Here is a 12755-nt window from a genome sequence, read left to right as displayed (position 1 = left end):
GATCAGGAAGAAGTGGCATCTGGAACAAGTACAGATGGCCAAATCAAGAACCTTTCTCTTGGCCTCTGAGCTACTTGCCCAAACCGAACTCTGTCTTCAAGATTCCCTTAATGCAGTCCCTTTGTCAGAAGCCACACCTGCAGCAGATGCCCCATGGCACTGATGCACTGTGTTTTGTCTTTCATCTCATTGCCCAGCTAGGTGCAACCTGGATAGACATTGTGGCCCATACCTTTTTTATATACTTTATATTTGGGTGTTGTTTTTTTTTTAATTGCTGTCACCATCACCAACCAAGGAGTAAGATGGCCCTCTGAGTCAGAATAACATTAGAAGTTTTCTCTATCCAGTTTTAGAACTACAGAGGAAAGAGGAGAAAATTATTCCTTAAGAGTAAGCATTTGATTTCTGAAAGCAGTTCTGATTGCCTATCCCTGACAAATGAATTGTTCCCCAGAAGCCATTTCTTTCTACCAGAAAAAATACTAGAGAACAACAAGTAGATTTAAATTTAGTTATTTTTCCCCACCTTGATTGTCCATGTTGTTATTGTTTAAATGGTGGTGAAGGTAATTAACTATTTAATTCATTTTTTGGTTGTAGTTGATGTATTTTTTTAAACCCCAACTGAGTGAGTCCCACAATTACAAATGGCTCTAAGACTGCTAAAATTTTGATGGGTATTTTTCAGCTTCTGGTTTTACCAAATTTTAGTTCACTAAACCACACTTAAATTAATTAGCTAAGTAGAAAATTCCTCAATGGGATGTTAGTGAAGGATAAGTATGTTGTAAATAAAACAATTAAAGGGCTAGTTCACACCTCATCAAATTGCTTAACAACTTGATACCAGTTAACTACATACATTCCTCATAAAACTCATGGAACATGGAACAAGGAGGTAAATTAGAGTCCCCCTTTTCTGCAGTGGGATGCATTTACCCTTTAACTGAGGTCCAGTGTTACGGTGGCGAGAGGTGGGGTAGAAATGCCACAGTATAACCTTGTTGGCTGTAGAAATATCTGCATAATGCGGTCAATAGGGATTGCAAATTCTGATCCTGAAATCCCGTTAGGCAGAGCAAGTTTCCCTTCCTAGTTGCAGCCTCAGAGACACAAGAGTAATATAAGATCGTGGATTCATTTTATCCCAGCTTTCCTCCAGTGTGCTCTCACCCATATCATTTCATCCACTCTTGAGAAGAAAAGCACATATTACTTTACAGATGGAGAAACCAAGGCACAGATAAGTGAAGAGGCCCAGTCAGGATCAACCTTGCAGAGGTCAGGCTGAAGGGCAGCAACGTGAGCTGAGGTCATCTTGGCCTGGAGCCTGCGTGGTTTCTGGCAGGGCCATGAAATTATAACCCCTGTCAACTCATTGGAGGACACCTACTCAAATGCCTTCGTTTTACAGAGTTGAAGATAAGGCCTGAGAAAGTAAAGTGAATTGTCTGAAACTTCCTGGGATCTGACCCAGTGTGCGGAGCTCCTATTCGAGGTCCCTTCTCACTACTGCAGCAGTCGCTTGCCTGGAGTTATTTATGGATAATTTATTTTTTAAGATGTAAATGTGAACCAGGTAAGGTGATGGGAATTTTAGTCTGCCTCCCAGGACACTTCCGCTCTTTAAAGTGGGGAATTGGGATGGCATACACCTATTAGCAGAGGATGCAAACTGAACGCAATGATGTGGAAATCTAGAGAGCAAGATTTATTCACGTGGGTCAGGGACTGCAAACCTAAATAGCTGTAGGGGCAGATGGGAAATGTCAGTGAGAGAAGCAGGCAGGAGCAGAGCCTAAAGAGGACAAAGTCCCTTCCTCAAGAGCACAGCTTCACTTGACCATGGCCTCCAAGGAAGGCAAGTCCTGAGATTAAAGAAAAGCAGGAAAGCTGAATTTTTATGTGAAAGTCCTTGACTTTGAAGTGTCAGCCACTAGCTGAAAATTTTTTAAACAGTGTGTGGGGGATGGGAGTATATAAAAAATGAGCCTACAGATTGCAACCTCTGTTCGAGGATTTTCCACCCTGACATATCAGTGTAGAGTAGGACATTTAGGGTCCATACCACTCAGCCATAAAGTTCAGATTTGTTTACACATTTATTTGCTTTCTAGGTCTTTGGACAATCACATTATATTCCACATAGAAGATCCAATTTTATTTTTATTTTTTAAAGACTAAGTGTGACTTCGAATTCAAAAAATATTGAGGGCCTCAGTATGATTGGTGTTTTTGTTTGTTTATTCACTTTTAAATTTCATTTTCCATCACAACCCTGCAAGGGGAGGAAAGGCAGTCCTAATACTCCCATTTTACACATGAGGTTATTGAGGCGCAGGAAAAGCAAAGTCACCTGGATCATATTTTCAAGAAGTGCCTTGCACAATTGAAGCCCAGTCTTCAGCCTCTGAGTTGCACTCTCTCCCCCAGTGCACTGATGCACCCAGAGATCCCTCAGAACTGAAAACTGTGGGAGCACCTGCCCACCATAGAGGGCAAATGAACCTAGTTCCAGAACAGGTGGGCAGGTTTTGAAGCCTGAGGTCCATAAAGCAAAGGGAGAGCCTGGAATTCCACCTCTCTGAAGTTCAAAAACCAGCTGGCGTGGGGCAAATGGTAAATAACATTTTATTTGGTAATGGCTCTTTAGTTTTAAATCACTTCAGCATTTACTTTTAATTAATTTCTTTAAATTAGACTACTCATACTTGTAAATATTTGCTTTTCTATGATAAGCTTTTATTTAAATTATTAAAGCTGCAGCTTCGTGACTGATTTTAAGAATTGAGATTGCCACTATACTAATGATAGAAGGCATGTGATTAAAAACAGGGAAACCATTTCACATTGGTACATAAACCAGCACCAAATATTGCTGGAGCAAAGCAGCACTCAAAGAAATAGAAGAGAGGGTGAACTTACAGTTTTCTTTGATTTGTTCAAGGAATAAATCAATAAATCAGGGAGATAGAGAACAATGTAGGATGAAATAACATCTGAAGGAGCTCACTCACAATAAAAGCTTGTCTTGCTCTCTCTTTTTTAAAAGCACTCATCAATAGCCCTGGACTCACATACTAGTTTGCTAAAAGGAATGAGAGTGGGGCATGGGAGGAGGGTTATGGAGAGGCTCAGGACAGTGAGTAACTGTACAAGAACATTTGAGACCAAAAAAAAAAAGAAGAAGAAGAAGTAATGATGAGAGCAGAGTAATTTCATAGCCCTCATCAGTTTGGGCTATTATAAGCCTTGATTTGCTAGCTGCTCCATTTTACCAGCATCAAAGGCAAGTATGGAACCCAAAGAAGGTAGGCTGACAGGCTGGATCACAGCAAAAGGAGAAATGACAAAGGATGCTCTAATTTCAATAAAAGAAGATTTGAACGTAAAAGGTTCGTAATTACATTAATAACCAGTCTTTACCAACCATGTAATGATCAGCCAGAGTAAGAAGAGACCAAGGCAGGATGGGGGGAGCTCACCGTAAGCCGTCAATACCTAAGAACCTCTTAATAACTTTTATTATTTGTTGAAAATCATCTTGACAATACAGTTCAGTAACCTTTGTGCTATAAATCCATTTCATCTGCAAAAATGAAAGCTGAATAGAATGTGATATTATATACAATCTCTCGTGCTGATGCTATCTCCAAAGTGCTCTGCCAAATAATGAGGTGGATTCTGGATGGGAGGGCTGTGGGGGGCCAACAGCAGAGATTTGTGTGTGCCTACCAGGCCCAGCTTGGGGCTTTGGAACCAGCTTAGCATAGACTGAAATGAAGGCTGAAAATTACCCTTCACCCTTTAGTGAAAATTATCATGGGGTGCTTAGATTCTATGTCAAAATTAATAGAGAGGAGCCAAAAGCACTTCCATTTATTAACTGGTGGAAATTGGGGAATGGGTCCCATTGCCTTGGTGCTAGATATAGGGTTATATAGGTCCCATTGCCTTGGTGCTGGGTAATGGGTCCCATTGCCTTGGTGCTGGGTATAGGGTAGAATGTTAGAATAATAATCCCCAAAATGTGTGTAATCATGTTTGTGGCCAAATATGGTACCATAATCCAAATAAACCCCAAGTGGCACTCTGGGACCAGGCTATGCCTCCTTCCATGCCCTCCCTGCAATTAAGGGGGGTACCAAAAAGCCCAGGGAACTATTGAGAGAAGGATGAGGGAAGCCCTTTTCACAGAAAGCTGGCATGGAGATGAGATAGAGTCAGAATCCGGAGGTACTAATGTCAAATCCTTCCTACCCAGAAGCAAACTCAGCACTCCTCATTTTTACATTGGTCCCAGATCCATTTGTCTTTTGACTACCTTATCCCAATTAAACTACTAATGTGCTCATTTCTTTTTATAGATACAGGGAGTACATGGATGGGTAGGTTGGTTACCTAAATATATCATGTAATGCTGAGGCTTGGATTACAAATGAATGTGTCTTCCAAATAGCGAACATAAATACTTGGTTTTTCAGCCCTTTCCCCCACTCCCCGCCCACCCTCTACTCTTGTAGTCCCCAGTGCCTATTGTTCTCATCTTTATGTTTGTGTGTACTCGATGTTTAGCTCCCACTGTCTATCTCTACATTAGTTCGCTTAGGGCAATGGCCTCTGGCTGCATCCATGTTGCTTTGAGGGACATGATTTAGTTCTTTTATGACTGCGTGATATTCCGTGGTGTATATGTACCACATTTTCTTTATCCAGTCCAGAGTTGATGGGCATCTGGGTTGATTCTATGTCTTTGCTATTGTGAATACCATTGTAATAAATGTAGAGGTACATGTGTCTTTCTGGTTGAATGATTTATTTACCTTTGGATATACACTCAGTAATGGAATTACTGGATTAAATGGTAGTTCAGTCTTAGTTCTTTGAGAAATCTCCAAATTGCTCTCCACAGTGGCTGGATTAATGTACATTCCCACCAGCAGTGTATGAGTATTCCCCTTTCTCTGCAGCCTCATCAGCATCTGTTGTTTTTAGACTTTCTAACAAAGACCATTCTGACTGTGTGAGTTGAGGGACAGGTCACTTGCCTTGAAGGGAAACCCCATAAGGCTAGTAGTGGACTTTCAGCACAAACCTTAAAAACCAGAAGAGACTAGGGGCCTGTTTATAGCATCCTTAAAGAAAAGAAATTCCAACCAAGAATTTCATATCCTGCCAAACTAAGCTTCTAACTGAAGGAGAAATAAAATCTTTTTCAGACAAATACAAAGGAACCACTAGACCTGCCTTAAAAACAGTCCTTAAGGGAGTGCTAAACATGGAAACAAAAGAATGATGCCTGCCACCACAAAAACACACTTAAGTATGTGGCCCACAGACCCTTTAAAACAACTACACAATCAAGTCCACATAACAAGTAGCTAACGCCACAAAGACAAGATCAAATCCTCACATATTAATATTAACCTTGAACGTAAATGGGCTAAACACTCCCGCTTAAAAGGCAGAGCGTGGTAAGTTGCATAAAGAAACAAGACTCAGCTGTCTGCTGTCTTCAAGGGACCCCTCTTACACACAACAACACCTATAGGTTCAAAGTAAAGGAATGGGGAAAAATGTATCTTGCAAATGGAAAACAGAAAAGAACAGGGGTTGCTAATCTTAGATAAAATAGACTTTAAATGAACAACCATCAGAAAGGACAAAAAGCATTCCATAATGATAAAAGGTTCAATACAACAAGAACACTTAACTGTCTTAAATATATATACTCCCAACACCAGAGCACTCAGATTCATAAAAATAAGTTCTTAGAGACCTACAAAGAAACTTAGCCACACAATAAAATAGTGGGAGACTTCACCCCACTCACAGCATTAGTTGTTTGCCATTCCGGACTTAAGCTCGATACTTGACCTATTGGACCCAATAGGCATCTACAAAATACTTTACCCAACAACCACAGAATACGCATTCTTCTCATCTGCACAGGGAACACACCTAAGATCAGCCATGTGCTTGGCCATAAAGCAAATCTCAATACATTTTTAAAACTCTTAAGTCATACCAACCACACTCTTGGACCACACTGCAATAAAAGCAGAAATCAATACCAAGAGGATCTCTCAAAACCACACAATTACATGGAAATAAAACAACTTGCTCCTGAATGACTTTTGGGTAAAGAATGAAATTAAGGCAGAAATCAAAAAATTCTTTGAAACTGATGAGAACAGAGACACAACATACCAGAATCTTTGAGATACAGCTAAAGCAGAGGAGAGTTCATAGCACTAAATGCCTACATCAATAAGTTAGAAGGATCTCAAATTAACAGCCTAATATCACACCTACAGGAATTAGAAAAACAAGACCAAACCAACCCCAAAGCTAGCAGAAGAAAAGAAATAACCAAAATTAGAGCAGAACTGAACAAAATGGAGACATGCTCATTTCTTACATCAGAAAGTGAACCCAGAGGTTCATGAAATACATTATATAAACCTCACTTAGTATTATAAATTTAGGGGGAATAGATTACCAGATGTAAAAATTTTTTAAAAGCTTATGGTAGATCTTACATTGAGGCACATGTAAAAAGCTCTTACCAATTAAATTATGAGAATTTAAATTTCATAGCACTACATCTAAAAAATGTAAATGTTCACACAGTTCCCAAAAGACTGAATTCACCTGTCTCTAGAAGTTGTATTATGGGGCAAATGGTCTCACTGCCTGATGAGTATAGAAGCCAATAACATGGCACCAACTTTTAAGAAAAGGAAGTCTTTATTGCAAGACCAGACAGCAAGGAAAAAGGAGTTGGGCTCAAATCTGTCTCCCCCATTTGCTGTCTGGGGCAAGCTCTGAAGAGTCAGAGGGCAAGGGAAAATATTTAGGAATGTTGGCTTTGTAGACTCTCATTGGAGAACTTCAATTTTGACCATTTACATTAAGGTATGTTGAGGCAGACTTTAGCCCTGGATTTTCCAGGCCAACAGACCCTTCACTTCTAAAAGAGTTCCTGCATTCACGTTCAGTCATGTATGAATCTTCTTGGTTCTGGGTGTTGTTAGAGGTCAAAGCTTTTTCTCTTGCACATGCCTGGGCTACCCAACTTACAGTTTTGGCTCTGTTTTACCTACATGGTAACTTTATTCTGTTACCAACAGTGTAGGCCCAGTTTGGGCTGGTCCTATGGTTACAGTATTACCATGCTTTCATTTGAGAGTGTGATGTCCTCAACATTTCTTCAAAGTTGGTAGCAACTGACTAGATAGTTATAGAATTCAGCTGTCCTTCACAGTCACATGCACTGATCCTACAGTTCTGCACTGTTGACCTGCCTTTCTCTGCAGCTGACCCACAACTTTGCCTGCCTGTCTTTGAGTCCTAATATACTATTACTATTGGAATGGTCCATTTGAAAAGGGATTTGAGCCTAAATCAAGACTGCAGCAGTGAAAGTGGACAGCCATGAATAGCTAAGAGAGTATTTGCTAGAACCCGATGTATGACTGGAGCAGGGATGAGAGAGAAGTCTAGCTTCCTAGTGGGCTAACTACATGAGTCATGCCATTCTCCAAAGGGACCATTATAGGATCAGCAAGTTTAGGGAGATGTGATTTGTTTAATTTTGTACTCATAAGGTTGAGGTGCCTAGGGAACCTCCAAGTAGAGCTGTCTCACAGATAATCCACATCACCCCCACGATGCTAATCCTACTGAATAAAAATCACACTCTTTGTTGTTGTTGTTAACTCAGTTGGTTTTCTTCTCTCAGGTTTAGTCTTTTCAGTTCTGGGATACACATGCAGGATGTGCAGGTTTGTTACATAGATAAACGTGCACCATGGTGGCCTGCTGCATCTATCAACCCATCGCCTAGGTATTAACCCCTGCCTGCATTAGCTGTTTTTCCTGATGCTCCCCCTCCCACTGCCACCCCAAAAGGCCCCAGTGTGTGTTGTTCCCCTCTCTGTATCCATGTGTTCTCACTGTTCAGTTCTTACTTATAAGTGAGAATATACTGCGTTTGGTTTTCTGTTGCTGCATTAGTTTGCCGAGGCTAATGGCTTCCGGCTCCATCCATGTCCTGCAAAGGACGTGATTTCATTCCTTTTTATGGCTGCATAGTATTCCGTGATGAATATGTACCACATTTTCTTTATTCAGTCTGTCATTGATGGGCATTTGGGTTGATTCCATGTCTTTGCAATTGTGAATAGTGCTGCAGTGAAGATACACGTGTATATATCTTCATGATAGAATGATTTATATTCCTTTGGGTATATACCAAATAATGAGATTGCTGAGTCACATGGTATTTCTGGTTATGGGTCTTTGAGGAACTGCCACTGTCTTCTACAATGGTTGAACTAATTTACATTGCCAACAACAGTGTGAAACGTTGCTTTTTCGCCACGGCCTCACTGGCATCTGTTGTTTCTTGACTTTAATAATCACCATTCTGACTGGCGTGAGATGGTATCTCATTGTGATTTTGATTTGTATTTCTCTAACAATCAGTAATGTTGGCCTTTTTTTTTTTCTCGTATGTTTATTGGCCACATAAATGTCATATTTTGAGAAGTGTCTGTTCATGTCCTTTCCCCACTTTTTAATGGGATTGTTTTTTTCCTGTAAATTTGTTAAGTTCCTTATAGATTCTGGATATTAGACCTTTGTCAGACAAATAGCCTGCAAAATTTTTCTCCCATTCTGTAGGTTGTCTGCTCACTCTGATGATAGTTTCTTTTGCTGTGGAGAAGCTCTTTAGTTTAATTAGATCCCATTTGTCAATTTTTGCTTGTGTGGCAATTACTTTTGATGTTTTCATCATGAAATGTTTGCCTGTGCCTATGTCCTGAGTGGTATTGCCTAAATTTTCTACTAGGGTTTTTATAGTTTTGGGTTTTACATTTAGATCTTTAATCCATCTTAATTTTTGTGTAAGGTGTAAGGAAGGGGTCCCGTATAAATTTTCTGCATATGGCTAGCTAGTTTTCCCAACACATTTATTAAATAGGTTTCTAGTGGGCTAATTGCATGAATCTTCTAGATGGGGTCTTCTAGATATAGAATCATGTCATCTGCAAACAGAGAGAGTTTGACTTCCTCTCCTATTTGAATACCCTTTATTTCTTTCTCTTGCCTGATTGCCCTGGCCAGAACATCCAATACTATGTTGAATAGGAGTGGTGAGAGAGGGCATTCTTGTCTTGTGCTAGTTTTCAAGGGGAATGCTTCCAGTTTTTCCCCATTCAGTATGATATTGGCTGTGGGTCTGTCATCAATGGCTTTTATTATTTTGAGGGATGTTCCATTAATACTTCTATTGAGAATTTTTAACATGAAAGAATGTTGATTTTATCAAAGGCCTTTTCTGCATCTATTGAGATAATCATGTGGTCTTTGTCTTCAGTTCTGTTTATGTGATGAATTACATTAATTGATTTGCATATGTTGAACCAGTCTTACATCCCAGGGATAAAGCTGACTTGATTGTAGTGCATAAGCTTTCTGATGTGCCACTGGATTTGGTTTGCCAGTATTTTAATGAGGATTTTTGCACTGATGCTTATCAGGGATATTGGCCTGAAGTTTTCTCTTGTTGTTGGCGTCTCTGGCAGGTTTTGATATCAGGATGATGCTAGCCTCATAAAATTAGTTAGGGAGAATTCCCTCCTTTTCAATTGTTTGGCGTAGTTTTAGAAAAAATGGTATCAGCTCCTCTTTGTACGTGTGGTAGAATTCAGCTATAAATCCATTTGGTCCTGGGCCTTTTGTGGTTGGTAGGCTATTTATTACTGCCTCAATTTCAGAGCCCATTGGTGTATTCAGGGATTCACCTTCCTGGTTCAGTCTTGGGAGGGTTATGTGTCCAGGAATTTATCCATTTCTTCTAAATTCTCTAGTTTATTTGCATAGAGCTGTTTATAACTTTCTGATGGTTGTATTTCTGTAGGGTCAGTGGTGATATCCCCTCTATCATTTTTTGTGTCTATTTGATTCTTGTCTTCTTTATTAGTCTAGTTAGTGGTCGATTTTAATATTTTTTTCAAAAAACCTTCTTTATTAGTCTAGTTAGTGGTCTATTTTAATACTTTTTTCAAAAAACCAGCTCCTGGATTTGATTTTTTAGAATGCTTTTCATGTCTCTATCTCCTTCAGTTCTGGTCTTATCTTGGTTATTTCTTGTCTTCTGCTAGCTTTGGGCTTTGTTTGCTCTTGGTTCTCTAGTTCTTGTACTTAAGATGTTAGGGTGTCAATTTGAGATCTTTCTAGCTTTTTGATATGGGCATTTAGTGCTATAAATTTTCCTCTTAACACTGCTTTTTCTGCATCCCAGAAATTCTGGTATGTTATCTCTTTGTTCTCATTGGTTTCAAAGAACTTCTTGATTTCTGCCTTAATTTCATTATTTACCCAGGAGTCATTCAGGAGCAGTTTGCTCAATTTCCCATGCAGTTGTGTGGGTTTGAGTAAGTCTTAATCTTGAGTTCTAATTTGATTGTGCTGTGTTCTCTCCCTGTTATGATTTCAAGTTCTTTTGCATTTGCTGAGGAGTGTCTTACTCCCAATTATGTGATCAATTTTAGAGGAAGTACCATGTGTCACCAAAAATAATGTATATTCTGTTGTTTGGGGGTGGAGAGATCTGTAGATATCTATCAGGTCCACTTGATCCAGATCCAAGTTCAAGTCCTGAATATCCTTGTTAATTTTCTGTCTCTATGATATGTCTAATATTGACAATGGATTGCTAAAGTCTGCTACTATTATCATGTGGGAGTGTAAGTCTCCTTGCAGGTCGCTAAGAACCTGTTTTATAAATCTGGATGCTCCTGTATTCGGTGCATATACATTTAAGATAGCTCTTCTTGTTTAATTGATCCTTTTACCATTATGTAATACTCTTCTTTGTCTTTTTTATCTTTCTTGGCTTAAAGTCTGTTTTGTCAGAAACTAGGATGGCAACTCCTGCTTTTTTCTGCTTTCTATTTGCCTGGTAAATTTTCCTCCATCCCTTTATTTTGAGCCTACGTGTGTCTTTGTGCATGAGATGGGTCCCTTGAATGCAGCATACAATGGGGCTTGACTCGATGCCGCTTGCCATTTGCCATTCTGTCTTTCAATTGGGGCATTTAGCCCATTTTCATTTAAGGTTAATATTGTTATGTGTAAATTTGATCCTATCATCATGATGTTAGCTGGTTATTTTGCAGACCTGTTGATTTAGTTGCTTCGTAGTGTCATTGGTCTATGTACTTCAGTGTGCTTTGCAGTGGCTGGTACCAGTTTTTCCTTTCCATATTTAGTGCTTCCTTCAGGAGCTCTTGCAAGGTAGGCCTGGTGGTGACAAATTCCCTCAGCATTTGCTTCTCTGGAAAGGATTTTATTTCTCCTTTGCTTATGAAGCTTAGTTTGGCTGGATATGATATCCTGGGTTGAAAATTATTTTCTTTTAGAATAGTGAATATTGGCCCCCAGTCTCCTCTGGCTTGTAGGGTGTATTAGTCCATTTTCACACTGCTGTTAAAGACATACCCAAGACTGGGCAATTTACAAAAGAAAGAAGTTTAATGGACTTACAGTTCCATGTGGCTGGGGAAGCCTCACAATCATGGTGGAAGGGAAGGAGGAGCAAGTCATGTTTTATATCAATGGCAGCAGGCAAAGAGAGAGAGCTTGTGTGGAAACTCCCATTATTAAAACCATCAAATCTCATGAGACTTATTCACTATCATGAGAACAGCATGGGAAAGACTTGACCCCATTATTCAATTACCTCCCACCAGGTTCCTCGCACAGCACATGGGAATTCAAGATGAGATTTGGGTGCAGACACAGCCACACCATATCATAGGATTTCTGCTGAAAGGTCCACTCTTAGTCTGATAGGCATTCTTTTATAGGTGACCTGGCCCTTCTCTCTGGCTGCCCTTAACATTTTTTCCATCATTTTGACCTTGGAGAATCTGATGATTATGTGTCTTGGGGTTGATCTTCTCATGGAGTATCTTACTGGGGTTCTCTGGATTGCCTGAATTTGAATGTTGCCCTGCCTTGTTATGTTGGGGACGTTCTCCTGGATGATGTCCTGAAGTATGTTTTCCAACTTGGTTCTGTTTTCCCTGTCTCTTTCAGGTACCCTAATTAGTCGTAGGTTCAGTCTTTTTACATAATCCCATAGTTCTCAGGGCTTTTGTTCATTCCTTTTCTCTAATATTGTCTGCCTGTCTTATTTCAGCAAGATAGTCTTCAAGCTCTGAAATTCCTTCCTTCTCTTGGTCAGTTGAGCTATTGATACTTGTGGTTGCATTGCGAAGTTCTTGTGTTGTGTTTTTCAGCTCCATCAGGCATTTCTGTTCGTCTCTAAACTGGTTATTCTGGTTAACAGCTCCTGTAATTTTTTTTTATCATGGTTCTTAGCTTCTTTGCTTTGGTTAGAACATGCTTCTTTAGCTCAGTGAAGTTCATTATTACCCACCTTCTGAAGCCTACTTCTGTCAGTTCATCCATCCCAGCCTCTGCCCAATTCTGTGCTCTTGCTGGAGAGGTGTTACAGTTGTTTGGAGAAGAGGCACTCTGGCTTTGTAAGTTTTCAGCATCTTTTTTTGTTGATGTTGATTCTTTCTCCTCCTCTGAGTTTATCTAGCTTTGATCTTTGATGCTGATGGGCCTTTGGATGGGGTTTTTGAGGTAGTGTCCTTTTTGTTGATGTTAATGTTGATGTTATTGCTTTCTGTTTGTCAGTTTTCCTTCTAACAGTCAGGCCCCTCTGCTGC

At 39.8% G+C, this 12755-nt stretch overlaps 1 protein-coding gene across 3 annotated transcripts in view; it reads left to right on the top strand.

Moving 5' to 3' along the window:
- Positions 1-12755, top strand: part of PARD3B (par-3 family cell polarity regulator beta) — a 1116980-nt gene that overhangs the window by 1085605 nt on the left and 18620 nt on the right. The gene's annotated exons all lie outside the window — the stretch shown is intronic.

This window comes from Rhinopithecus bieti, unplaced genomic scaffold, assembly GCF_001698545.2.
Source record: "Rhinopithecus bieti isolate Rb0 unplaced genomic scaffold, ASM169854v2 scaffold_22522, whole genome shotgun sequence".
NCBI classification, from domain to species: Eukaryota; Metazoa; Chordata; class Mammalia; order Primates; family Cercopithecidae; genus Rhinopithecus; species Rhinopithecus bieti.
Note: the sequence above shows the minus strand (reverse complement) of the source record. Positions and strands in the feature narration are given on the sequence as shown.